Below are 27,180 nucleotides of genomic sequence, written 5' to 3' on the forward strand. Positions count from 1 at the left end.
ATAATTAAAGACACAAATGAGCTTTGCAAATGGCTTCTCAAAGAAAAAGATTCCAGCCATGCTAAAGTGGGAAGCTGGCCTGTTTCTGAACATCTATTTACACACCAATGCATTGGGTACTGAAGCGTGTGTGTGTGTGTGTGTGTGTGTGTGTGTGTGTCTCCCGTGCTGAGATGGGGAGGTGAGAAAGAGGGAATTAATTATGCAAATCAGTGTTTGTCAACATCTGAAAAAGAGGTCTAGGTTAACCTCATAACCTCTTAATGACCTAAATTAAAATAAACAAACACAACTTTTTTCAGTACTACTTCGGGTCTTTCACGAAGGCCTAGAAAGACCTCGTGCCCATAAATACATAGAATGTGAATCTCCTTCCCCAGTTCTCAGGGGGATGAGGTCGTCCAGAATGGGGGTTTGTCTGGATAATTTAAAATAACATAGGAAAATTATTTTAAAGTAGTTTAGGAGAGAAACCCTTCCACATGCCTCTTAAACAGTGCACTCCAGATTACTAGAAAACTTTGCTAGAAAACATATTATTCTGTGAAGTGGCTTTCCTATCTGTCCTATCTGCTACCCACACGAAAAATTCTAAAGAACCTCACTTTAGGTTGGAAGTTGGCAAACTGCGGCCCTCGGGGCCCAGTCGCCTGCTGCCTGACTTTATAAATAAAGTTTTATTAGAACACAGGCCACACCCACTCATTCTGGGAACTATTGTTTATGGGTGCTTTCGGCTACAGCTGCGGAGATGAGTTGTGGCAAGAGATCATCCTACAGACCCCAAGGCTGAAAATCTTTATTATCTGACCTTTTACAGAACAAGTTCGCAGACCTCTCTTGTAGTTGTTCCTTTTCGCCGTGAGTGACTCTCAGAGTGCTTTGCCCCCCTCGTGTTCACGTGGAAACAAAGATCCACGCTTTTTACACTTCGCACGAGTGGGTGTGGAGTAAGAACTGAGGTGTCTTCATTCGGAGTGTTCTGTCGTGGTTTCTGCAGTCTCCCAGACGCCGTCGAGGATTCCAGGCGCGGCTTTCCTCCCGTTGCTTGGCGACGGTCACCATCTGACGTTGGGTACCGTGATCAAAGGTAGTATGAGAACGTGGCCAGATCTGGCCCATCTGAAATGGCAGAGGGTAGTGACGGGGTCCGTGTTAAAAGCGGGTCCATGTAGAGAACACCCGAGTAGGGAAGGGGCACAGGTGATCCGCTGACGTCGTTCCGCGAGGCTGGTTTTGCCCCACAGAGGCGGTTACCAGCAGCGGGAGAGCAGCGCTGCGTGCAGGACCCCGCGAGCATGGGCGCCGACGTGCGCGCGCAGCCCCGGGCGCACGGGCACACGTACGTGTACGCAGCTCCCCGCGCGCAGGAACCCTCGTCCCCTGACACATGAAGTAGGAATAACGCCCCTGTGTCCTCTGAAAAGTTCTTACACAAACACAAGCTCATTTGTGGTTCACGGAGTGTGAAACAATTACTCCCACAAACAGACAAACAGAAAGCAAAAATAGCCTCGTGTGTTTTTCAGTTTGTGGTCTCCTCCGCGTTTCAATACAAAGGGAGGGTTAGCAAACTGAATGACTGCATTACAGCTGAAGAAGATGGGGAAGCCAGATAACCGGCTTCAGTGTTTCTCTCTGACAGCCATTACAGCACGTGTACCTGGAAACATCATGCCGTCTGTTTTCGGGACATTGGTATTGTGGTCTGATTTGAACCGTTAGCTTCAGGGCCCTGCGGGAAACTAACGTGTGTGCGCCCCCGAGGGGGGGGGGGGGGGGGCGCGGGGCCCGGCGCGCGGGCCGCTCCTCCCGTGGGTAAATCATGGGACCCGCTTGGCTTTGAACTTTCTCAGATCACCGAAGAGCGGCTCTGACGACACAATGCAGAAGATTGCTATTATGTTTACCGCTACTTACAACTTTGTAGTTTGGGAAGCCAAAGAGGAAGAAAGAAGCTTATCTATTCAGCTATTCTGGATTCTAGAGTAATTTGCTATTCTTATTGCTGTGTATCAAGAAAGTAGGGAATTCAAAGGCTGTCGTTTACTTCACTAATGGAATTAAAAATGAATGTGGGCCAAAGAAGTAATCAATGCTTTGCTAGTTGTGATGGATTATGGTTTGGCTTAAATAGTATGACCTCTAATTACCTGGGAAAAAAATTCAATTTCCCAATGTCTTTGCTGTTTTCGTTGTGATTTCCCACACAAATACAATGTGTCATGTGCTATTTTTATTTAGCTTAAATAAATTTAGTGTTCGAAAGGTGCTGGGTTAGCCCTAGAGAGAGATTCTTTATTCCTTTAGTCCTTTGTTATTAAAGGACTTTTAGAACACTTTGAGTGTTTTTTTTTTCCTGAGCTCCATGCAGTCAATTCGTTGGATTATTTTTAAATAATGTCCTTTTCTAGTGGATACTGTTATTCTTATTTTTTTAGATAAGAACCCTGAGACATAAAAGGTGAGGGAGGGGACCTGGGTCACAAAAGGGTTAATGACTAGTTGGTTCTAGTTCTCAGCTCTGCCTGGAGCCTCCCATAGACACTATGGCCACTGGGGGAGGCTGATGAGTGTTCATGTGGAATTCAAGAAGAAATATTCAGTGACAGGTTCGCAAATGAAATCAAACAGCTTATAGTCAATAGAAAGGTAAGAGAAGCTAATGTTTAACATTTGATGAAATCCAAAACTACAAATGTGACCCACCCAAAAAACATCTACTTGAGACTGATACTGGAAAGAAGCCAATAATAGTCTAAAAAAAAAAAAAGTCTTGTGATTTGGCTGCTTGTTGAAAAAAAGATAACTGATGATTTTAAAACACATACATATGAAGGGGGAAAAAATTAGACCCCTGCATCCGAAAGAAACTTATTCTAACAACTAAAGAGAAACAGGCTATTTTCCTCTGGGGGTATCTCTAGGCCCAGATATCTCTGGCTCAACAATATCCCTTATCACAAAAATGTGTTTCCTTCTTATCTGGATCACCTGCAGATTCAACATCAATAGGATAAATAATTTGAGTTGACTTTCCAACACAAGATTTCATCTACAAAAATTCTACCGGTCACTACAACTGGGCATATTTGCTTAATTACTGACAGCTATGTAGGAAAAAGGAGGAGGGGGAGAAGGCAGGGGAACATGGGAGGGAGAAGAAGGAAGAAGAGGAGAAGGGGAAGAAGGAGAGGAAGAAGGAGAAAAGGGGATAGGGGAGTAAAAGCATTTAAGTCTAATTTTAATTTGCATTTCTTAGTAAGACCTTCATGCTTCTTAACTATTTTCATAATTTTTAAATTTATATCACTTACCTATTTATCTAGAGATCTCACTGTTCTCCAGATCAACTTGTGTATGGAATATTACATATTGGGATTCATTACATTTGACTATGGTATGGGCTGTAAAAAGCTTTACAACTCATTGTTTATCCTATAATTTTGTTTCTCTAGGGAGATTGTGATCATTAGAATCTTATTTATTTCAATGCTATGTCATCAAATCGGTCTTTTCTATAGCACATTTTCCAGCGACTTTTAACTATGGAACATTCTCCTCCATTTAGAAATTCCATAATTAGTCACGTACCTTTTCTTCTTGGGAGTCTTGACAGAGAGCTCCCGGAGAGTTCCTGAGATAAAGCCTAGCTCTATCACGAGGTCTAAGACAACCTGTGCCCTTCAAATGTCTAAGTGAAACACAGCAAGACACTTTTATTTATCATTTATCTTTAATGAGTAAAAACTTCTCAGATAGTGCCTAAAACTAATATAATTTTATGTCAATCATACACCAATTACAAAAAACAAAAACAAAAACAAACTTCTCAGCCACAAACACACATATTCTCATTTAAAAAGCTCATCAAGAAAAGACCAGTGGAACTGATGATCTGGGTCACATCTCTGGGTTAGGCAACTCTCCTTTTCCACCCCCTCTGGAGATTTTCTTATTACTTTGGGAAATACGTTCTCTCTGATACAGAAGGATCTTCCCAAACAGCGTTCTATATTTAAATGTGGGGGGGGGGGTGCTCAAATATAAACAAACCTCAAGAAATTGATCCTCTGACCTAGAATTTTCAAATAGGGGTTTCTGCTGTAGAGGGACCCCCAACACCCTTCCTGCTCTACACACTGACTCAGGAACTGCTTGGGTGGCCTTTTACCTATAACCCTTTTACCCTGAGAGAATCCAAGGGTTTCAGCCCCACCTCTTATTTGGCCTTCAAAGTCATTTTTCACTCTGACTCATTCCCAGCGTCCAATGTCTGATGTTTCTGACTTGATGAGGTGGTTAATGTTTCTAAGGAACCACACGAAGGATGCCTCAACGCATGTCTCCAGAAACAATTCCTTCCTGGTCTGGGACCTCGCCAGACACCCCAAAGAAATGCAGACCGAAGTCCCATTGGAACTTCACTGGACATCCTCCCAGAAAAGCAAAGAACGTAGAAAACGACATGAGACTCACAAAGGAAGGGTTTTGGGTTTTTTTTCCCTTTGAGAAATTCTATACAAAACAACACATGAATAGGATTTCATAAGGAGGTTTCCCTAACTGTCCAATACAAATTTCTTACTGATCTTCCAAACGGGAGAGGCGTTTTGTGCTTTGTGCCAAGGCAAACACAGACACTTCCATCATCATTTCATCCGAAACTAGAATTGGTTATTTTGCTAGGAGAAAGGGGCAAATACACAATATTTGGGATTTACTGTGGTGGGTACACAATAAATACTTGAAGTTGAAATCAAAGAGTGTTGAACGGGAAGGGGCAGGAGTTAGGTGGGAAAGAACAGGGGAGAGAAATTGAGGAAGGAAAGCAGAGAGGAAGGGAGAGAGGAAGGAAGGGAGGGAGAGAGGCAAGAAGGAAGGAAGGAAGGAAAACAAGGAAGGGGTGAAGGGAAGAGAGGGATGGAGAGAGAATATTCTGCATGGGATTTGTTTCTAGTTGAGTAAAAATAAACCCTAGATTTATAAATCTGATTTTCCTCCCTTAAAGAAATAAGAAGATAGAAACCCCACATGTGTTATCTCTGGGGTTCTTTATTTCATCGACAAATCCCCCACAAATGTCAAAATCCAGACCCAATATATAGCTTCACATGTATAAGCTATATAATAAAAAAAAAAAGTAAAGAAAATCAATATACTCTCAAAATACTCTCCTTCCAATAATCACAACAAAAATAAATGTGGTTTCCCCCCGCCTTCCCCCAGGCCAATGGGCTGTGCTTGTCTTATGGCCATCTACTTAAATTAAATATTAGGGACCTCAGGGGTGGACTGCTCCTAAGAAGAGAGTCTCATCCTGGGGCTGGTCTGCTGATGTCATTTCTCAGTAACTACATCAGGGAGGGCCTTCAAGAAGACATCACATCGAATACCTTGCCAAGAAAAGTTTTCTTTTTCATCCATTTATTTTTAGTAGTGCACCTGGGAAATCACATGACTGACTACGTAGGCTATTGGACTGTAAGGCGGGAAAAATAAATCAATAAAAACACTTGTGTGCCTATTTTATTAAGATCCCACGGTTCAAGAATGAACATCCAGCAGAAATGTGTCTGGTGTCCTGATGATGGCTCGCCGGTCACACGGAGCCAAGGAGCGTATCTCTACGCATGCCCCCACCGACATGCTGTGTAGACCAGGCAGGGAACGTGCGTGTTCTGCGTCTAAGTTCTCGCTGACAAAAAAAGAGAGGTGGGAGCCCATCCCTTCTTCACTCCTGTGAAGTAGTTCTTAAAATCCAAATAAAATTCAAGACATATAAATGCTGAAGAAGTTGCATGTGTTCCAGACTGCAGTTTTGTGGGGGGGAAGGGAGGGAAGGGAGGTGACAGAGGAAGTGGGTCAGTAAGTTTTCTGGCTCTGGAAAGCTTACAGATGTGCCTTCCAGCCTTAACCTTGTTTCTCTCTTGCCTCCCCTCTCCCTCATCTCTGTTTCTCTCCCCCTCGCCTCCTGACTGGTGGTAAAAGTGATAAACTAGTAGTTTCCACCAAATTCATCAAAATTATTTGAGTATGGTTTCAGGGTGTTTTACAGATAATAGCAATCCCAGAAAAGCACTGGGTAAGAAAACCTTTTCAAGCACAGCTCTGCTTCTCATCTCCACATGTCCTATTAGATGCACTGATGCGTAACCCAGAAAATGGTTGATGTCTGTCTGGAAGAAAAAAAAAGGATGATCATTAGGAACCAACATACGCTCACCAAGAGCAAACTTGGTTTCCTCTTTCGTTAGCACAAAACACGGACTAGGATTTCAGACTTTCCAGAAAATATCCTTAGAGGCAATACGGAGAAATTAGGCTACATTTGTATAAACAGGAGGTCTTTAGTTGACATACTTAACCCAAAAAGTCCCCATTCATCAGTCCGGTGATATGTCTTAGAAATTTCTATGTGTACCCAGTTTCGAGTAGTATTTTATTATTTAAGTGAAGCTATCTAAAGAAATGTATTAAATTTGAAGAATCTCTGTGAATAAGAAAGTGGGCTGTTAACTTTCAGGATTACCGTCAAGACTCTTCTTCTATCAAACCCGCGAATCTCCTTCAATCTTATGTATTTATTTGGAATCGAGTAGTGGTCTTTCCCTTATACTTTTAATATCTTTTCATTACATAGGACTATGCATATAATAGCACTCTCTGAAGAGTTAAGACCTATTTAAAAATAAAGTATTATTCATTTAATCATTCATTAAACTTTTTTTAAAGATTTTATTTATTTATTTATTTGAGAGAGAGACAATGAGCTCGCAAGTGGAGGGGAGAGGCAGAGGGAGAGGGAGAAGCAGACACCCTGCTGAACAGGGAGCCGGATATGGGACCCTGGAATCATGACCTGAGCCAAAGGCAGACGCTTGACTGACTGAGCGTCCCAGGCGCCCCTCACTAAACATTTTTTAAATGCCTACTATGCACTAGGCAAGAAGCTTGCCACGGGATATACGAAGTCGAATAAGAAATGCCAACAAGTTGCTTACAATATAACATGTCACAATATGGTGAGTACCTAGTACGTATCAGATAGAGCCAGATTGTTTATTAGGCTTGTTACCTTCATCATATATCATTTAATTCTCACAACCTCAAGAAGTAGGTATTTTATTATTTCTACTTTATAGAAGAGAAAATTAAAGCTCAGAGAGGTTGAATAACTTACCTAAGTCATCCAGCTAATACATAGCAGAGCTAAGTTTAAACTCAAGGTTTATACTCCAAAATGTATCCTTCTGTTTACTTTGCTATAATCTTAACGGGGTGGCATCATCTGGAACCATATTTGTTCTAATCAGTTCTTTGTTCTAATAAGTTATTTGCAAAAATTCAAGACAAACATTAAGCAGGTTAAGAAATTGAAAAAGAACTTTTAAACAATGTATTGCATACAGGGACTACAACCATATGCATCATTTCTAGTCTTCTTAGAGTGAGTCTAGGTTTTCCCTATATCACTATTTTCAGGATGTGTAAGAATGTCCCAACAATGGTTGCGTAACACAATTTTGGAACTGTTTGATCCTTGCACATAAGCTATTTTGAATCTTAGCAGATAGGATCCCAGTACTTTGGTTGAACAAAACTCCATTTTATCTCCCCATTTACTACAGACCTGGTTTTCTGGGAGGGAACCAGGTTAATGGCCTTGGCTTCATGGTCAACCATGGTTTGACAGTGGAAGCCCAGCACTGGGCATGGTTTCAAGAGCCACGTAAACCAAGCAGCTTTCCGTGTTCATGAGCTTTTGATGTCCAATGAATGTTACTAAGAATCCACGAGATGAAATGAAAAAAGCACTCCTGTCCTTCTGGCTCAAGAAGAGGTTTACTTTGATAAATGGATACCACAAAATTTAGAAGTTTCTAGAGGGAACAGGGAGATGGCAAATGCCAGTTTCTAATAACTTGCTTCCTGTGGTCAGTAATTTATGTATTTATTTATTATTCAATATCATTTTTTAAACCTTCCTTTGTCAGGTAGAAGAGTTCTTCATTGCTTTAAAGACCCCTTCTCCCTTGCTTTTGGGACAATTTAGCCAAAGAGTTGAGTTAGAAATAGTTCTAGGACTTGAAAGTTTGCAAACATAAAGTGTTCTTCTATGAATTAGTGGTAGGCTGGTCTTTGGAGATGGCATGAGACTAAACTTTTTAGCTGAAATGTTTAACATCTTATGCTAGGAAAACTCTCCTGATATTCACTGCTTAATGATTTTTTTTTAAGCATAGGAGTACTTAAGGAGATGTCCTTTTAAATTATTAAAGAAGAACTCAAGAAATGTTGTGTACCACTCTTTATTCCTACAGTTAAGCATCTAGCTATAGGCTGCGTCTATCTGGAAGGTTTTCAGATTTCTCAAGCAGGTCGTGCTTACCAGGAATCAAATTGAAATCCCCTCCATGGACAGTGGGTTCCTAATGTTATGGATGGCAAAAGGATGGGGTCAAGCATCTGGTCATGGGTCAAATGAATCTGTGGCAGAATGTGGATGAAAGAGATTATCCAGAGATCTGGACTCACAGCACTGGGTCAGTTCTAATTGAGGCTTCATGTCTCACGAACTTTAAAAAGATTCTTTTCTTATATAATAATAGTAATTCTGAAGGCAGAAGACTGAATGAGAAATCTTCCCTCATATTATGATAGTGAACTAATTAAGCTGTTAATTGGTCTAAGTTATATTGTGGGGGAATAGTGTAATTTTCTTAAATTCAGCCTGGCTAATTATAAATGGATGGCTCCAAAACACCTTAAGTACCTTCTCACTCACACCGACTCATTACAGGGAAAATGACCTTGACGATTTGCAACAGCTGGCCCGGCTTCGCCGCCCTCCCCACCGTCTCCTGGCTTAGTCACCATTTTCTCAAGTGAAGGAGCGTCCTGCGGCTGCCACCACTGCCACCGCTCCCCCTGGAATGGCAGAAACTGCAGCCAATCCCATGTGGGGGCTCCTCGGATTCTCGGCCTCGCACATCATTAAGCAAATTGTCAGCTAAGGTTTAATTACTGCACTTTTATGACTGCTGGTGATGTAAGAGGTGCAGTGGGCACACCTTGTTTTTTCCAAGCTCGGCTGTGTTTGTAGTGTTGGCTGTTGGGGCCAAAGCATTTTTCATCTTGCACAAACCGAGCTAATTTATGTGGGAACCCAGACCCTTCGGTGTTGTTTGCACTGCATCAATTTGCAGAGTCTAATGAGCCCTTTTTAAATGATGGAAAAACCCTCCTCGGTTGAGTTACTGAATACCCTTTTAAAGCCTGCCACAGAAAACAAAGATGTTCTACCAGAAAAGAAACCAGGCTCACCTTCCCCTAATTGACTGCCCAACCCAAGAAAATGATGCCCAGGTGTCGTACCTGGGCCAGTGAGCCCCTCATGGCCGATGGTCTCTGGTCGGTCCTGTCTTTGGTGGAATGAATCCCCATTAGCTAATCTGGGAGTGAGTGTTAAAGGTCTGAGGGATTTTGGTGTTTATCTTCTGGTTAATAAAGATTTTATGTACCCAGTGGATTATGCAAACCAACTCTCTGGAAAGACTGTGTGTGGCTCTTGTTGAAATGCATAACCAATTAAGAGATCTCCAATGACCTTATGAACTTGGAGTGCAAAGAGGCAAAGGGCAAACTCCCTAGTCAGTGTGGCCATAATGGCACGCAAGGAGGGAATCAGCCACCCGTGAGGATAGAGAGAGGCCGGCGTATCGTAGCCCAGGAAAAGCTGTTGAAATAAAATGCAATTCACGCTGCTGGAAATCAAGTAACGGATGGTGGAAGAGGACATAAAGCTCTAACAATAGTAATTTTATGAACTAGACGCTATGTTAGGGGTTAATACCTGTGCTTATCTTAGATTTGCTTCTAAACTTTTCTACTGAGATCAAAATTATACGTGGGCTCTATGTTCATTCCAACATGTTGGTTTCGAAGGTATTTTTAAAAATATTTTTAAAAAATATTTTATTTACACACCTCTCAAAAAAACCCTTCAAAAACCTTGCTCAAAGTAAAAGCAGGGGCGCCTGGGTGGCTCAGTCATTAAGCGTCTGCCTTCAGCTCAGGGCGTGATCCCGGGGTCCTGGGATCGAGCCCCGCATCAGGCTTCTACACTGGGAGCCTGCTTCTTCCTCTCCTACTCCCCCTGCTTGTGTTCCCTCTCTCGCTGGCTGTCTCTCTCTGATGTCCAATAAATAAATAAAATCTTTAAAAAAAAAAAAAGTAAAAGTAGTGTGAATTTTCTTGGAGCTAAAATGCGGTAGGGGGTATGATAGCCTGGCTTATGTGACTGGCTCTTCTGATTAAAGAAAGTCAGTCAAGAAAATTTGGAGTTATTTCATTTATCTCATCAGTGGGTCAATCACGGGAATAGCCTTGCGTACCTCTCCTATTTCCCCTTTATTCTTTGCACACTCTAATTGCACGGTGGCTATTCAAAAGTATACCTGTGGAATGGGATTAAACTCATCCATCTTCCTCTGTTTACACAGAAGAGAAATGAATTCACTCGGAAGCTCAAAACCTTACCTCACAAGAATTCATACCAAGACAGACTTCTGAGACTCACCGACCCTGGAATTCAGCATAAGCTCAAACTGTCTTGAGATGGTGGCAGTTTTCCTAAATTAATTTTTTTTTTTAAAGAGAGTCTTTTTTTTTTTTTTAAAGATTTTATTTATTTATTCGACAGAGATAGAGACAGCCAGCGAGAGAGGGAACACAAGCAGGGGGAGTGGGAGAGGAAGAAGCAGGCTCACAGCAGAAGAGCCTGATGTGGGGCTCGATCCCAGATCGCCAGGATCACGCCCTGAGCTGAAGGCAGACGCTTAACCGCTGTGCCACCCAGGCGCCCCTCCTAAATTAATTTAAAAAAGAAGAAAGAAAGAAAGAAAGAAAGAAAGAAAGAAAGAAAGAAAGAAAGAAAGAAAGAAAGAAAGAAAGAAAGAAAGAAAAGAAATATTTTAACTTCCACTGTAAGGACCTGACTAGCATTTCGAAGTGTCACGTCTGCGAGAGGAGGCCATGATCTGCACACCGAGGGTCAGGGGATGCCTAGCTCCTCACCGTGACTCCAGCTACGCCCCATCTCGGCTCCAGAGTCCTGCTTTCACACAGGAAGTAGAAAAATCACCCACTACAGCAGCTGACAAAGGCGCTTCTCTTAAGACGGTGCTAGAAGCCCCTACGAAACTGCAGTTCTTCCTCATTTCAAAACCTCCTTATGAAACCGAAGACAAGAGAAGGACAAAAAGGTCATTTAGAGGAACATAAAACTGGAAAAACCACCACTGATGCAATGCACCTCCTGAGTTAAACACAAAACGCATGGCGTTGAAAGTATCTTAATTTTTTTTTAAGTTAATGACCTTATCCCAGCACACTGAAAGAAGTGTAAACATTGATGCTTTTTTTCTAGGAAAAAAAAAGACTGGTTTTCAAATGGGATTGATCTGAGTCATCTTCAGCCACCTCCACCCCTCCCCCAATCTGTTGTCAGGCGAAACCTGCTAGAAAATTCTGCAGCGGTAAACATTCTAAAGGAGAATCAGGGAAGGGGACAGAGGCGAACGGTTCCCACCACTGTTAAGAAGGACGGTTCTCCTCCAGGACAATACGGTTTGTATCGAATTGTTCTCATCGTCCTGGAAAAACTTCAGCCACACAAGGGGGCTGATATTGGGATCGTGAGGCTTTTCCAGCCGGGACTTGCCAAACTCTAGGGGTAAACTCCAGATAAGCATCTGAGCTCTCGGGTGTTTAACTGAACCGAACCTCCCAACCTTTTTGAGGTTTGCCGATGAGTAGTAATTATATTGTCATTTAACAAAAGTATCTGCATTAAACCAGAGATGTTACAGGAATGGTTAAGTTCACATCCATTAAAAACATTGTGCTTCTACGGAGCACCCAGGGGTCTCCATGATGTGTGGACAGGGATGGAAACTAATGGAGGTTGGAGGCCATAAATCAATGTCTAAATACCACCTGTCAGGTTTGGAAGTTATGCTGCTGCAGGAAGTTGACTTCTTTCCAGCGTATAGAGGTCGGAGGAGGAGGGACAGATCTGTAACTAAACTGGAAATGTTGAGGAAAACCCCCAAAGAATAAGAGTCAACATACAAATCTTGAAGAAAGTGATTACATCTCAGTCAGGATTTTAATCACCCATCTCTAAGGTAAATGCCAGATTCTTGGGTTTCCAAAGGAGGCAGCAGAAGGATGGAAGATTCATCCCTAGAATCTAGAACCCTTTCTTCGAAGTGCTTTTCATTTTGACTAACACGTACATGGGGGTAGAAAGTAACTTGTCAGTCTTCTCACTCATAAACGAAGCAAGTGACTATATAAACCTTTAACTACTTCCTGGGAGACTCTGGTAATAAGCACAATTTAATACACAAGGTCTTTTTACATTTCTTATACGTATATAATAATTTCCCCCCAGGATTACATGATGGTAATTAGCTGTAGGCTAAAAGTCAAAGTAAGCATTTTTAATGGATGTAGCATAAATCTGAAGTTAACATAAATAATGTATCAGTGAAAAAGTCACATGAGAAAACGTTCAATGTTTTCTTAAAGGGATAGAGACTGTTTGTAAATGGTTGACGTTTCCTTGGCAGAGATCAGAGCTCCTCCCCAAAAAGAATAAACGTGTGAAATGGAACCTGGGATGAAGACCCCAGACTTTCGGATAATCCGAAAGTGGGCGGTGGCTTTCGGGATCTGAGACAGCAGAGGCACAGCCAGCCGAGCAACACAGAAACATCACAAATAACAAACCCAGTCAAACTAGGATCCGAATCAAAATAGAAGTCAAAAAATTTTTTAAAGAACCACATTAAGGAAAGTCGGATGGAACTCAGGAGTAACAGGGGAGTCAAGTTCTCCGATCTTTGACGCCTCAGAAGAAGACCTGCTCTTGGGGGTTAGGAGCAGGTCATCGTGTAAGGAAGGACCTGGGAATTACTCCTCCCGAGTTGTTGGCCCGGCATCTACCCCTGACATCTGGGGCTCATCGGCTCTGCCCCGCCATTGTCTCTGAGGTCCAGGGCTTCAAGGAGGAATGCCAGCTCTCTAATGGTCTTGGAAAGTTTAGGGTTTGTCTTTGCAAGAGTCAATAAGTCTGTGTGCCCAAATCCCTAAGGTCCTTGGTCATCTTCGGGCCAGATTCTTGTCCCATCAGTCCCTCTTTAGGACCCTGCAGTATCTCCCTACTGCCCACCTAATCAAGTCCTGCTCATCCGTGAGCTAACTTGCCTTCCTGGTCCCTGTCTCCGACACATATTCTGCTTTCTAGCTAAACTCAAACGTATGCTCTGCCTTCACCTGCCCGAGCTCGGTGACGTCTGGGTCCCATGTCATTGCACACGCTGTTCCCTGTGCCTGGAATGTCCTGGCGGCCTCCCTTCATGTTCCTATCCTTCACACCTCCCACCACCCCCCTCCACCCCAAGGCTTGCTCAGAGGACACCTGTCAGATGCTGTGTCTCCTTCCATTCCACATGCCACAGGCTTTAAGAACACAGTCTGCCAATGAGCCCCAGCATACTGAAGGAAGTTGCAACTGCGATGTTGTATTGAGGAAAACACTGGTCTTCAAATAAGATTAATCCGGGTCATCTTCCTTGTTTCCTCAGATAATCTCCTCCAATAAAGGAAACCTTTTCTATAGGTAGAGATGTCTATTTCAGCTTCCTGTGCCTGTGTGTTGTTTGCGACTAAATGGTTACCACCACACTTTCAAGTGGCCAAACTTCAGTGCCTTTTTATTTTTTCACTTGGGGGTGCCTAAGTGGAGAAGAGGAGGTGCTCCATATTACTGAATGCGATGACCTTCAGTTCAGTTGCACCGAGAGTGACGTCTGACAAATGATCTGGTTGATTAGACTTGCACAGTGCTTGCTTTGCCCATATCTACAAGTCTGAGGGCGGGCAGTGAGGGAGGCGGGATAGATGCAAGGAGAACACCCATGTCTTAAGAACCAGATCCCCAGAGTCTCCATTTCTGGCATTAGTAGCCTGATACCCCAACACACTTGACAATAAAACCTATTGTGATTCCAGTCAGCAAGGGGTGGAGGAAATTTGAAAATCCGTCTAGAAATGCAGGAAGCGATGTAACCAAAGCTTGAAATACTCCAAACAGTGTTGTTTTTAAAAAATAGGAACGGTCAGGTTAATTCCAGTAATACTACATAAAACTGACATTTAAAGCAGAAAGCAAGGTATGATTCAACTCAGGCAAATCACCTTGTGTACCCAGCTAGGATTAAAAAAAAAAGATTTAATAATTGAATTTAACAAGTGCATCAAAAACAGATGTTGTTATGAGGAGAAATGGTAAGAAGTTAGATTGCAGATCGCTTTGGACTATTTTTTTTCTTCTCAATTCTAAGCATATTTGTTCGACAAGTTGGTCCTCGTGTTTGGTCTGAAAGGGTTTTGTTGTTGCCTCTGTTGTTACTATGATAGCATTCCAGTCCATCCAAGGATCATATTTACAAAGGAAACATTAGCACATAAGCCATAATTTGCTAGGAGGATACCTTTATTCTGTTTCTTTAAAATGATACATTTTTAGAGCTCTTGAAATCACTGACTTTCTTTTGATTGGGCTGATCAGCCCAAATCAAAATATCTATCATATTTTTTTAAAAAGGAGAGGGAGAGAGAATCATTCGAGAATTTGCTCAAATGGGAAAAACTAAAAGGATGCCATTCACCCCTGGTCTCGTTAATCACACACTCAGTGTAGAAAAGGAGGGCTTGCTCAGGAACGGGGTAATCTTCAAGTCATTTCCAGTCTTGGAATAAGAAAAGCTAGGGCCAAGGAAGACTTGATCTCTCAGCAACAACAAAAAATGACTTTCTCTTACCTTAGGAGAAATGTGGAAGTACTAGAGAATATCCGGAAAAGAATGACAAAAAAAACCTCATAAGGTTAGAGCATAATATCTTTAATGGCAGGTAAACTGAGAATATCTTTAGTCCAAAGAAGAGAGAATTAAGGCATGTATTAGGACCTCCATAATATCTTCATAATATCTTCATAGTATACGAAGAAGATCGAATGAGTTCAGAGGTGATTATCATGAAAAAAGGAAAGGTGACGTTGGAGTCTGATGAGCAAGACTCCTCCTTTGGGAGAGAAGAAAATAAAAGGAAATGAGCATAGATTTCANNAGGAAGAAACCAATAGAAGTAAAGGCAGTATTCATGGGAGAGTTATGAGGTCCTAAATAGTTTGCCGAAGAATCTCGTGAAATAGTCTTTCCTGGGAGTCTTCCGAAACAGTATTTTCTAGTTCGGTAGCATTCAGACACCAGATAAACTCCGGCTCTCCAGCCCCTAAAGCCATGTTTTAGTTAATAAGAAGACTGATGTGAAAAAGAAGGAAATGTCAGCATAAAATATTGGGGGGGGAAATCAATGAAGTAAGAATCAGAAATCTAGGCTTTTATCCGGGTTCTGACTGCAAGCATTTCTGTGATTTAGGAGGACACTCAGCGTCTTCTGCAGTCACATCTGTATCTGTAAGTGTCTGCCTTTGACAGAGACACTGTGAAAGAACCCAGTGCCATCCAAAGAGTATAAGATTGTTATTGCTATTGCTCGTGGAACAATGATGATGAACATTATCAAAACGTAGCTGTCTAACTTCTGTTCCTAATAGCATGTGAGGCCAGGCATTCTGAAAGCTTCCCCTGCTACATGGCAACTAAGTCCTGGATAGGTGATAAGAAACACACTTTGTAATGGACAGCGGGGCTTGAATGCAGGTCACAAAACTCTCCAAACAAATAAAATAGTAATAATGAGCTGAAACCCAAAGTGGAAATAGAAAGCTACATTGCCCTGGGAACGAATTCTCATGCCAGTTCTAGGAATTGGATAATAAGCCTGAGGCCCTTTTAGGGGTGGGAGAGCTTGAGCCGAGATGCCACGTTTCTGTGAGGACGCAAATACAGCTAACGTAGTCCAATTTCTCCCTGGCTCCTGACCAAACTGAACCTAAGTTCTCCATGAAGGAGAAAGCGTCCCGAGTTGAGGCCATTGGGATTTCCACTGATGAAGAGGCAGCAAACATGAGCTCCCAATTGATAATTGCCAGACACACATAAAAACAAGCCACCATAAATGATAGCAGAAATGACAAAAGCAGATTTAGGCTTAGATTTAAGTTTAGATATAGAATCAGGTTTAGGTTTGCAGATATTGGAACAAAGAGACAAAATATGAAGTAACTATGTATGAAATGCTTAAAGAATTTGAAGATTTTTTTTTAAGTTAGCAAAAGTGGAAAAAAAGAGAGAGAGAGAGAGAGAGAGAGAGATTGTCAAAATGAAATGACCAGACAGGTGTGCAGATGAGCCAAATAGAATTTTAGAAGTGAAAGACGTGGTTAAAATGACAATATTGCTGGTGGAGTGAACCAGCATATCAGACACCGCTGAAGAGTGAATTTAGTAAACAGGGTGACATATTGAAGACATCAGCCAAAATGCAGAAATCTTACAAGAGAAGCTCAGAAAAGTAGAGGATACCATGAAAAAGTCTCCTGTAAATCTAAGTTCAACACCAGAAGGAAAGGCAAAATGGAGGACAGGCCATATCCCAACAGATAATGGTTGAGGCTATTTCAGCAGATGAAAGACATGCATCCCAAAACTCAAAGTAAAACAGCCAAACAAATACAAAGGAAGAGCTGAATCGTGGCAAAACTGCGCAACAGCACAGATACAGAACAGCCCTTTAAAACAGTGATGGCGGACTTCACGACAGCAGAGAGGACCAGAATGCAGTGGAACCCTCCCCTCAAACCGCTAAGGGAGGCCAGCTAGTCACCTGGAGTTTTGCATTCAGCAAAACTGTCTTTCAAGGACAAAAGCAAAATAAAGGGATTTTTAAGTAAACAAAAACTGAAATGGTTTACCACCAAAGACTTTCACGAAAACAGTGCCTTCCAGACATTCTAGACTGAAAAATGACGTACCCATGCGCCACCAACTGAAACAAAAATTCACAAAACAAGACCTCATCTTATTAGGCAACTATGGTGCATTCTGATTTCTTAAAGTCTATTTTATCTCTACTTTAAAAAAAAATGAATAAGGAAAACAAACGGTAAAAAAATAGAGAAAAAGAAAGAAAGAACAAATAGGAAGCGTAAAGTAAGACGGCAGAAATATAATTTTCCAAACGTGATTCAAGAAGAAATAAGAAACCAGAATTGTCGGTTAACGTAGCTAATCAGTCATTTGAAAGAGTCGCATAAAGCCAAACAAAGCACAACAAAACCCAGACAGATCGATAGGTGAGTTCAAACCAATTTTCAAGGAAGAGAACGTTGAACACGCACCAAAACTCTTCAGAGAAGAGGAAATAAGCAAGCAGCCTCCTCCCACGATTCCACCAAGAGAGTATATATTTGAAAAATAAAAACAAGACAAAGAGAGTGTGACAAGGCAGTTGTGGAATTATCAATACTGAAAAGTCATACTGGTGCACCGTGCCCAGAAAAAGAATGTACAGGAAAGAATTATAAAACATAAAGCTGATGTGACCGTCTATATGGAGACCCGAACCCAACCAAAATACAGACAAAGATTAGAATTGATAAAAGAATTAACAAAGTGGTTACAAGTAAGATCGATATGTAAAATTCAACTGTATTTCTACCCAAAGGGAACATTTTATACAAAAGCTGACACCTAAGAATAAATCCAACAAAACGACTGCAAGACTTTCATGGAAGAAAAAAAAAAATTAAACTTGACTGAAATGCATTTAAAAAGACATAAAAAAAAAAAAAAGAGGGGCGTCCATGGAGAGGAATATCATCAAGATATTAATTGGTCCTGAATTGATCATTAGATTCAATGTAATTTTCAAGAAAATTCAAACATCATTTTTTAAGGAATTTGACAAGTTGTTTGTATAATGTATAAGAAAAAGAGAACTGAGAATATCCAAAATATTATTTAAAAAACAACAGAAAAAGGAAAGGCATCAGATACCAAGACCCATTATTAAAAAATAGCAGTTAAGGCTGAATGTTATCAGTGTGGAGATGAAAAATTGATCAATGAAAGAGAATAGAAACCCCAGAAACAGATAAATGGATACATAAAAACTTGTTATGGGTCAAGTGGCATTGCAGTTCATTGGAAAGAAGATTATAAATAAAAGGATAATTCAGTAAATGATATTGACCTAAGTACTTATGCGTATATAAAATGTGAAACATAGTACATACTTCTCATTGATCATGAAAATAAATTCCTGGTAGATTATAAACTTAACTAAGAAAGGCAAAATTTTAATCAGAAGAAAATCTAGGAAAAATATTCTTCTGATTTAAAATTGGGAAGTTTCCTTAAACATATTCCCCCCACCAAAAAAAAAGCAAAGAAAAAGCCCACTAACCACAAAAAAAGAAATATATACTCCATTTTAAAAGTGAAAAGAGAAGCTACGAACTTAGAAAAGAATATTTTGCAAAAAAAAAATAAAAAAATCAACAAGTGTTTTGAAATCCAGAATATATAGAGAACTCCAAAACACAGGAGAAAAAGATGAACAGCCCAGTGAATGAAATGGTCAAAAGATAGAAATAGGCACGAGAGGGGCGCCTGGGTGGCACAGCGGTTAAGCGTCTGCCTTCGGCTCAGGGCGTGATCCCGGCGTTATGGGATTGAGCCCCACATCAGGCTCCTCCACTAGGAGCCTGCTTCTTCCTCTCCCACTCCCCCTGCTTGTGTCCCCTCTCTCGCTGGCTGTCTCTATCTCTGTCGAATAAATAAATAAAATCTTTAAAAAAAAAAAAAGAAATAGGCACGAGAGAAGAAAGACCAACAGACAACCTGGTTAGAAGCAGGGCGATGCGACACTGGACCACAATGAGATGTTATTTTACATCTAACAGACTGGCAAAAATTAAGAAAATAATAGCAAATATAGAGCATTACTATGAACCCAGATACTGTTCCAAGTACTTACATACATGAACTCTCATTTAATTTTCATAGAACCCTGAGAATTCTGCCATCATCCGCATTTCACACAAAAAAGAGAGGTAAACAAAGAATTTTAAAAACCTCATCCACGATGAACAGTTGGTAAATGACAAGGGCTATTTGGACCTCAGTTTCCAGAGTCCACACAACCATGCCCACAGCAGGGATGCTGGGAAGTCTGGGAGCAATCGGAGGTCTTCACCCCTGCTGGGGGGAATTACATTGCGGCCCCCTCTGTGGAAAACAATTCCCATTATTACCTTGTGAAGTTGGACATCTGCACACCTTACAACGCGGCAGCTCCGCTCCTAGGTAGCTATCCAGAAGGAGCTTTCACCCACGTGTTTCTGGGGACATACAAAAGCCATTCAAAGCACCATGGTTTGTTATAGAAAAAAATAAAACTGGAAAAAACGTCAATTAATGAGAAAAGTGAGTAAATTGTGATATTTTCATACCATAGAATACTTTGCAGTGGCAAAAATGAGCAAATTAGCTACGTGCAAAAGCGGTGATGAGTCGTAGATGTAGGAAGCAGATTGAAAAAAACAAAATTCCATAAAAGACTAAATGTGGTACAATACAGTACAGTTATTAGTATAATTACACATATATATAGGATAATACACTGCAAAACGCAAGATTATTATTTAGGTTAAATATATGTGTAGTTTTTTTTTTTTTTTTAACTATTAAAGAAATGACAAAATGCTTTTGGGGAAAGGGAGACAGACCTGTATGGGGTCAGAAAGGAGCATAGGTAAGCTTAGATTTCTAATACTCTGCTCCTAAGGAGATTTCTTTTAATTTTTGTGCTTCATACTTATATTAGGCTACGATTCATGCAAGTAACACATAATCAACACTTGTTTAAATGCCTACATGTTTATCACATGGTGTTAAATAATCTGTTCTTAAAACATACTAACACATGCATGATTTCAAAATTGCAATTTTGATCTAAATTGAATATCATGAACTCGTAATACAGTAACTCAATAAAAAGATAGAAAATAATGACCAGAAGTTTAAAAATAAATTCACGATCTTTCAGCTCAAGGAGTCTGATAAGCGATATGCTTAGGAATACACAATTCTCAACGTGGGGTGAAAAATGGAAGGATCCTTCCTGAGCATTTAGAACAAACACGTGTTGTCAGGCATTTCGGCTGTAGAGGCCAGTCACTCCTCTGTTCTAAGTTAGTGAACAACATTTAGTTGTTTTGAACTATAAGTCCAATCACTTTACTACTCACCCTTAGGATCATTCACAGTCTCCCTATGTTCGTGTTTATGAAACATATAGGGACTGTTTTCCATTCGGGCGAAAGATTCCACTATTCGACTCACATCCGCACCAGTCAATCAGGGCAGCTTTGGCAAGTAGCAGATAGGTTTCTGAGCTGAACGAAGAATTTCAGGAGATAGAGAAATCACGATTTGGATGAGAAACCACTGACTCAAGATAATTAACTCAAACTATGTGAGAATCAAGATATCACATTCCTAAAACAGATCTTGGAAAGCTGCTCCCACATTGCAGGCTTACAACATACCTATATGGAGGATTCTTCGTCTAAAACCCGTTAAGATAAATCTAATGGGGGCCCAGGGCTTCTTGGAATACAGGTGTTCTGCAATGGCAAAGCAACTGGAGTGATGGCCGTCGACAGTTTCCCTGCCTCCCTCCATGAGACAGAGGCAGGAAGTGCCCATGTGGGAAACCTGCTGACCGGTCAGTGTGGAGTGAATGTTTCTTATCCTTTCATGTTCTCTTTCATTTTTTAGTTTTGAATGTTTTTTTCCCTCTGCCTAAGGTACTTGCCACAACCCATTGCTGCCCCCTCCTTTTGCAAGGTAAAAATCCCTGCTCAAAGATTAGATTTAGGTTTAGACATGCCCTGCCCCCCTCCCCTTCAGGGATTGTCACAGAATGATCCTGTGTGCACCATCAGATACTCCCTCAAGACTGAAGAATGTACCCCAGCTGCTGAGAGCCCTGTTGCAGACCTTCTCTTTGGGAATAGCACCGCTGAAGAGGACCTCCCACACAAGGTCACGACCTTGTCCCAACTCTGGTTCAGAGCTCCCTGTGGGTGTGACTGAGGCACCACCTCCCCACCCCCCCCCCCGGCCTAATCCTGTGTCCTTCCCTCCCTCACGGAAATGGGTCCTGAAAACTCTCCACAGGAAATTTCCAGCACATTAATATCCATCTCAGAGTTGATTCCTCACATCACTGCACAGACCTTCTCAAAGTCTGGCATAAGTACCCCTCCTACATATGTCATTAGCTCCCCACATTTACCAGTCACTGTGCTCATATTTCAACTGCCAATTGATCCCTCCGTCTCCTTATCAAAACCATAAGCTTCTTGAAAGCAGGAAGCATACCTCGTTTACCTTTGCATCCCCAAGATCAAGAGCATTTTAGATGCTCAAGAAATACTTTTGAAAGAATATATCAATGAATGAGAGGGGATAATATTTATGCTTTGGGAAATATACTAGTTAGGGCAAGGCTTATTGCTATAACAATTAACCCCCAAATTGCAGTTGCTTAAGACAACAGACCAGGTATTGGCCAACTTTTTGGATAAAGGATCAGAGAGTAAATATTGTCATCACTGAGGGTGATACAGTCTCCATTGCACCCACGCTACTATTAGAGTACAAAATCAGCCGTAGATAATTAAGAAACAAATGGGCGTAGCTGTGTGTTCCAATAAAACCCTATTTACAAAAATAGGTAGGGGGCCAGATTTCTCTCCCACCTCCTCGCAAGAGTTGATCAATTCTTGGTCATGTCATTGTCAATGCAGTGTCATCAGTTAGTGGGCATCTTTCCTCCTTCCAGTAATTTGGAGGTTCATGTTGCTTCAGTTCTATGGCTCCACCTTTCCCTGGCGTCTAAAGTCCTCTCTTTCCAGCTCTTGGCAAGGGAAGAAGAGACAGCTTCTTCCTAAAATCTTTGCCCTGGAAATTAAACACGGAACTGCCACTGGTATCTCATTTGCAAGAACTCACTGCATAAGCCACAGCTAATGCAGGAGGTTTAGAAAATGTAACCTCTGGCAAAGCAACAGCCCCCCTCAACCATCACTCCATACTACCGAGGGAAACATGAATTTGTGGTGAGAGCTAGTTGTCTTATGACAGGAGGGCAATTTCTCCATTTTAATAAAAACGGGCATAAGTGGATGATTCTAGTCTCTCTTCTGTCTTTGTTCTAAGAATGTGCACAGTTTTTGTGAAATATATTACTCATTCATTTATGTATTCTTTCACGGAGACTCAGTGATAAGCCCAAGACACATGAACCCACCCTGCTCTTAGGGAATAATGCTGTCCAAACAAATCCAATAATCACGCCAGTGTGTGAACCACCACAGAGATAAGAGCCCTGGTAACCAAATTTAGTTTTGGTTTTGTGTTTTATGCAAGAGGGTATCAAGATGAAGCATATTTCAGAAAGACCACTTTGACTCCACTGTTGAGAATAGCTTGGAGACTGTACAGAATCCAGTTAGGGGGACATTATAAAAGTCTGTGATAGAAGTGATGAGATAGTAAGGTGCTGTGGAGGTGAAAGAAGTGGATGGATCCAAAAGATATATGGAAGGTAAGACCAAAAGGACGGGATGGTGCATTCCATACGCAAGAGTGAGGAAAGGAGAAGAATTAAGGGAAACGGGTGCCATATACTAAGAACAAGTAAGTTCAGAAGAGAAGCAGGTCTGGGGGAGAAGACTCAAGGTTAAGTTTTGGACATATGGAGTTAGATGCACCTTAGAGATATTCAGATAAGATGACAGAAGAGTGACCGTTGGCTTTAGCAGTATAGATATCACTGGCAAAGCTTTTTAGGGAAAGCTGACTCAGTGGAATGATGAGATTTATTTGAGGAGTAGGGAAGGAGGTCAGGATACATGGACATTGAGTATAAGGAACACTTTAAAGGAAGTAGGTGAAAGAGAAAGATAGAAGTGATGGTGAATTTTTATATTAAAAATCTGTAATCATCAAGACAGTATGGTACCGGCACAAAAACAGGCACATAGATCAATGGAACAGAATAGAGAGCCCAGAAATGGACCCTCAACTCTATGGTCAACTAATCTTCAACAAAACAGAGAAGAATATCCAATGGAAAAAAGACAGTCTCTTCAACAAATGGTTTTGGGAAAATTGGACAGCAACATGCAGAAGAATGAAATTGAAACACTTTCTTATACTATTCACAAAAATAAACTCAAAATGGATGAAAGACCTAAATGTGAGACAGGAATCCATCAAAATCCTAGAGGAGAACACAGGTAGCAATGTCTTCGACCTCGGCCACAGCAACTTCTTGCTAGCCATGTCTCCAAAGCCCAGGGAAACAAAGGGAAAAAAAATTAACTTTTGGGACCTCATCAAGATAAAAAGCTTTTGCACAGAAAGGAAACAATTGACAAAACCAAAAGACAACTGACAGAATGGGAGAAGATATTTGCAAATGTCTTATCAGATAAAGGGCTAGTATCAAAGATCTATAAAGAACTTATCAAATTTAACACCCAAAAAAACAAATAATCCAGTCAAGAAACGGGCAGAAGACATGAACAGACATTTCTCCAAAGAAGACATTCAAATGGCCAACAGACACATGAAAAAATGCTCAACATCACTTGGCATCAGAGAAATACAGATCAAAACCACAATGAGATACCACCTCACACCAGTCAGAATGGCTAAAATTAACAAGTCAGGAAAAAATAAATGTTGACAAGAATGTCAGCAGAAAGGGGAACCCTCCCACACTGTTGGTGGGAATGCAAGCTGGTATAGCCACTCTGGAAAACAGTATGGAGGTTCCTCAAATAGTTAAAAATAGAGCTACCCTACGACTCAGCAATTGTACTACTAGGTGTTCACCCAAAGGATACAAAGTGATCCGAGGGGGGACCTACACCCCAGTGTTCATAGCAGCAATGTCCAGAAGAGCCAAACTACGGAAAGAGCCAAGATGTCCATTGACAGATGAATGGATAGAGAAGATGTGGTATACACACACACACACACACACACACACACACACACACAATGGAATATTACTCAGCCATCAAAAACATGAAATCTTACCATTTGCAGTGACGTGGATGAATCAAGAGGGTATTATGCTAAGCAAAATAAGTCAACCAGAGAAAGACAATATCATATGATTTCACTCATGTGTGGAATTTAAGAAACAAAACAGAGCATCATAGGGGAAGGGAGGGAAAGATCAAACAAGATGAAATCAAAGATGGAGACAAACCATAAGAGACTCTTAATCATAGAAAACAAACTGAGGGCTGCTGGAGGGGAACGGAGTCAGGGGATGGGGTAACTGGGTGTTGGACATTAAGGAGGGCATGGGATAGAATGAGCACTGGGTGTTGTATGCAACTGATAATTCACTGAACTCTACCTCTGAAACTAATGATACACTGTATGTTAATTAATTGAATTTAAATAAAATTTTTAAAAAAGAAGTGATGGTGAATTTTGGGAGAACTGAGTATAATTCAACGCCAACAGAAAGATCTTGTTAGAGGGGGAGATGTTGAATATATAGGAGAAAGAAGGGATCGTCAACAGTGTTAGTTTCCCAAGAAGATGGAAGGGGATGGGATGCAAAGCAAAGTTGGGGTTTGTTTTCGCTGGAAGACGGGCTAGCTCTTCTGTTGAAAGGGAGGGAAGGAAGAAAAGTAAGTGCAAGGGAAGGAAGTTTTCATGTTTGGATACCAGGACGATGGAGAAGTTGCCATCTGATAGCTCCCACTGTATCTATGACATAGGGATCAAGGTTATTAGTTGAGAAGAAGGAGCAGCTTGAGGTTGGGCAGGGGGAGGAAGGATGACCAGAACATCTCAGAGTGGAGAAAGCTTGAAATAATCATTATGAGAAGTGCGACAACAAGCTGACCTAGGAAACATAACCGGGGTGGCAGAGCTACGACAGCCCATCTGAGCTCAGGGACACCCACTCTCAGAGCCGTCAGTCTGACCCATTCTTTGCCTTTCTACCGCAACACTGGAGAACAAGGTCCCGAACAAAGCGATTAGCTAAGACAGAATTCGAATATCTAATCACTAGATTTCCGGTTCCTAGATATTTTGCCCAAGCTGCTTTCCCTCTTAAAGGCAGAGTGGAGGAGAACGACATATTTTGAGCGGTGACACCCACTAACAACCTGATTCTCACAACCGCCTTGCGCAGTAAATCCTTTACCCATTTTACAAAAGAAGACAGAAGATGAGGTTTGGTAAGAACTGCGTAAATTCGGAGCCAAAGCCCACATGTTTTCCACACTGCCATGCTGTTTCAAAACAAAGTGCGTATATGGATTTAATCACACCCCAATCCCAAAGAAATGTCAAACCAGTTGCATCCAGAAGTTATCTAAGTTTCCACCTTAATGGCGAGCTAGCACGCATGCTCTGCCTAAGACTCAGGAATTAATCAAACTTCATTGTATCCCTGACACTATCTACTTTTACCCAGAAGATTCTGTGAACTGAATTCTGTCCAGTCATTTCCCAAATACTAACCTGTCTCTCTCCAAGATGCAAAACTTTCCATTTGCTTTCACAGAGTACCACAGAATTCATTGCTATGATAATTTAATAAGCTAAAGCTTAATAAAAACAATGAATTGCCCCTCTCCTCCCACTGCCATCTCTACCCCCCATCCACCTCCCCAAAGAAAGGTCACTGAACTATAGTCCTTCTGTAGGGTTTTAAGGCAAACAGCTGAGACGATATTGATATAGGTCAAAAATCATTTTCACTTGTGCTCCCCATTCTCGCCATCCAAGGGTGACGATGACATCTGTGGGGCTCCGAAATGATACCAAAGAGTCTCTGGATGGATCATGGTGACATGCCATGTTTGTGAGCACCTTTTTAATTAAGGAGAGGAATCTCAAATGCTCTCTAACACTGTCTGAGGGATTGCCCTTTCAATATGTTTTGACTTAGACACATCTAGAGCGAGACGTGATCGCTACTTTTATATACTTACAGAAAACCTGTGGTGGAAACTATTGGCTTTAAGTGATGGCGTGAAAAGACTGTCTAAAACGTGAAGAGTTAAGGTTGAATTCTTCTCTCCCGAAATCCATTAATCGTGCCCCTCTCTCAGTTTTTCTCTAGCAAACTTACCCGTGAGTTCCAGTTGTCGAAATAAAGATTCCGTGACGCTGTATCCTCCGTACTATGGTGCAAATCACCAAGGAGCTCTAGTGAACGCCCGTCCCCACCAACTTTCTAGCAACCTTTAGACTTCAAAGGAACTTAGACATCGTCTTTCTAGCCTAACACCCATAGTTCAGAAATGAAAAAAAAACAGAGACCCAGAAGGAGACAACGACGCGTCCAAAGCCACACAGCTAGTTAGCAGCAGAAATGGACAAGAACCCAGGCCAGAAACTGTTACGTGCTATTGGAGAAGACATATGTTCTGAACGGAGGGTTCAGATGAGCAGGAAAGGGTCGAAGAGTAATTTGTGACTCTGAAAATGACTCTAAGGAAATTAAAGAGAAAACTTACAAATGGAAAGCACCAGTAAAAGTTAAGTCTCTCTTCCTGGCACGATACGCGTAAGAAGCTAAGATGTAAAGGTGATGAGTGTTAATATGATTGTGGCAACACAGGCGTTTAGGCTAAGGTACATATTCCATTTTTATCTGTGGAAAATGGTCTGAAAGGGGAAAATAAAATGCCTTTCTCTTTACTCCCACAAATGGGACTCATACTTTTTTTTTTTTCTCTTCAAAGGAAGAGGAGGAGGGAGTGTTTTTCTTTTTAAATAAATGTTTAAAGCCAGAATAGGAATATACTACTCGTCCTATGGGGTAATGAAGCTGAAGACCATTCCCTCCTAAAAACAGAACTGTGGTGTGTATTTTTAACATTTACGGATGGCATCTCCATCGATATCCCTTACAAATCCATCGAGAGCCTACTGAAATCACTGTTGAATGACGATGAAAATATTGTAAGGTGTTAAAGTTTGATTTCTAGTTCCTTTTTTCCTCAGTGAGAAGCCACACCACAGACATTCCCTCATTATTTCCCACGCTCTAGTTTCTTGGATTTTAATGTGTTCGTGATGAAAC

General features: G+C 41.3%; 1 long non-coding RNA gene across 3 annotated transcripts; it reads right to left on the bottom strand.

Annotated features, from left to right (window-relative positions):
• Positions 1 to 790: 790 nt before the first annotated feature.
• On the bottom strand, positions 791 to 26,438 carry LOC103676261. Of its 3 annotated transcripts, none has more exons than XR_572053.2 (5): positions 26,224 to 26,438; positions 20,291 to 20,437; positions 19,295 to 19,381; positions 6,096 to 6,179; positions 791 to 1,122 (listed from the first exon to the last, which is right to left on the bottom strand). It is a non-coding gene; the product is annotated as an uncharacterized LOC103676261 (long non-coding RNA). The 3 variants fall into 3 exon arrangements; XR_572052.2 differs by lacking the exon at positions 791 to 1,122 and adding an exon at positions 4,905 to 5,813; XR_572051.2 differs by lacking the exon at positions 791 to 1,122 and having other exon boundaries at positions 4,905 to 6,179; positions 26,224 to 26,435.
• Positions 26,439 to 27,180: the final 742 nt, after the last annotated feature.

This window comes from Ursus maritimus, unplaced genomic scaffold (genome assembly GCF_017311325.1).
Source record: "Ursus maritimus isolate PB19 unplaced genomic scaffold, ASM1731132v1 scaffold_31, whole genome shotgun sequence".
NCBI classification, from domain to species: domain Eukaryota; kingdom Metazoa; phylum Chordata; class Mammalia; order Carnivora; family Ursidae; genus Ursus; species Ursus maritimus.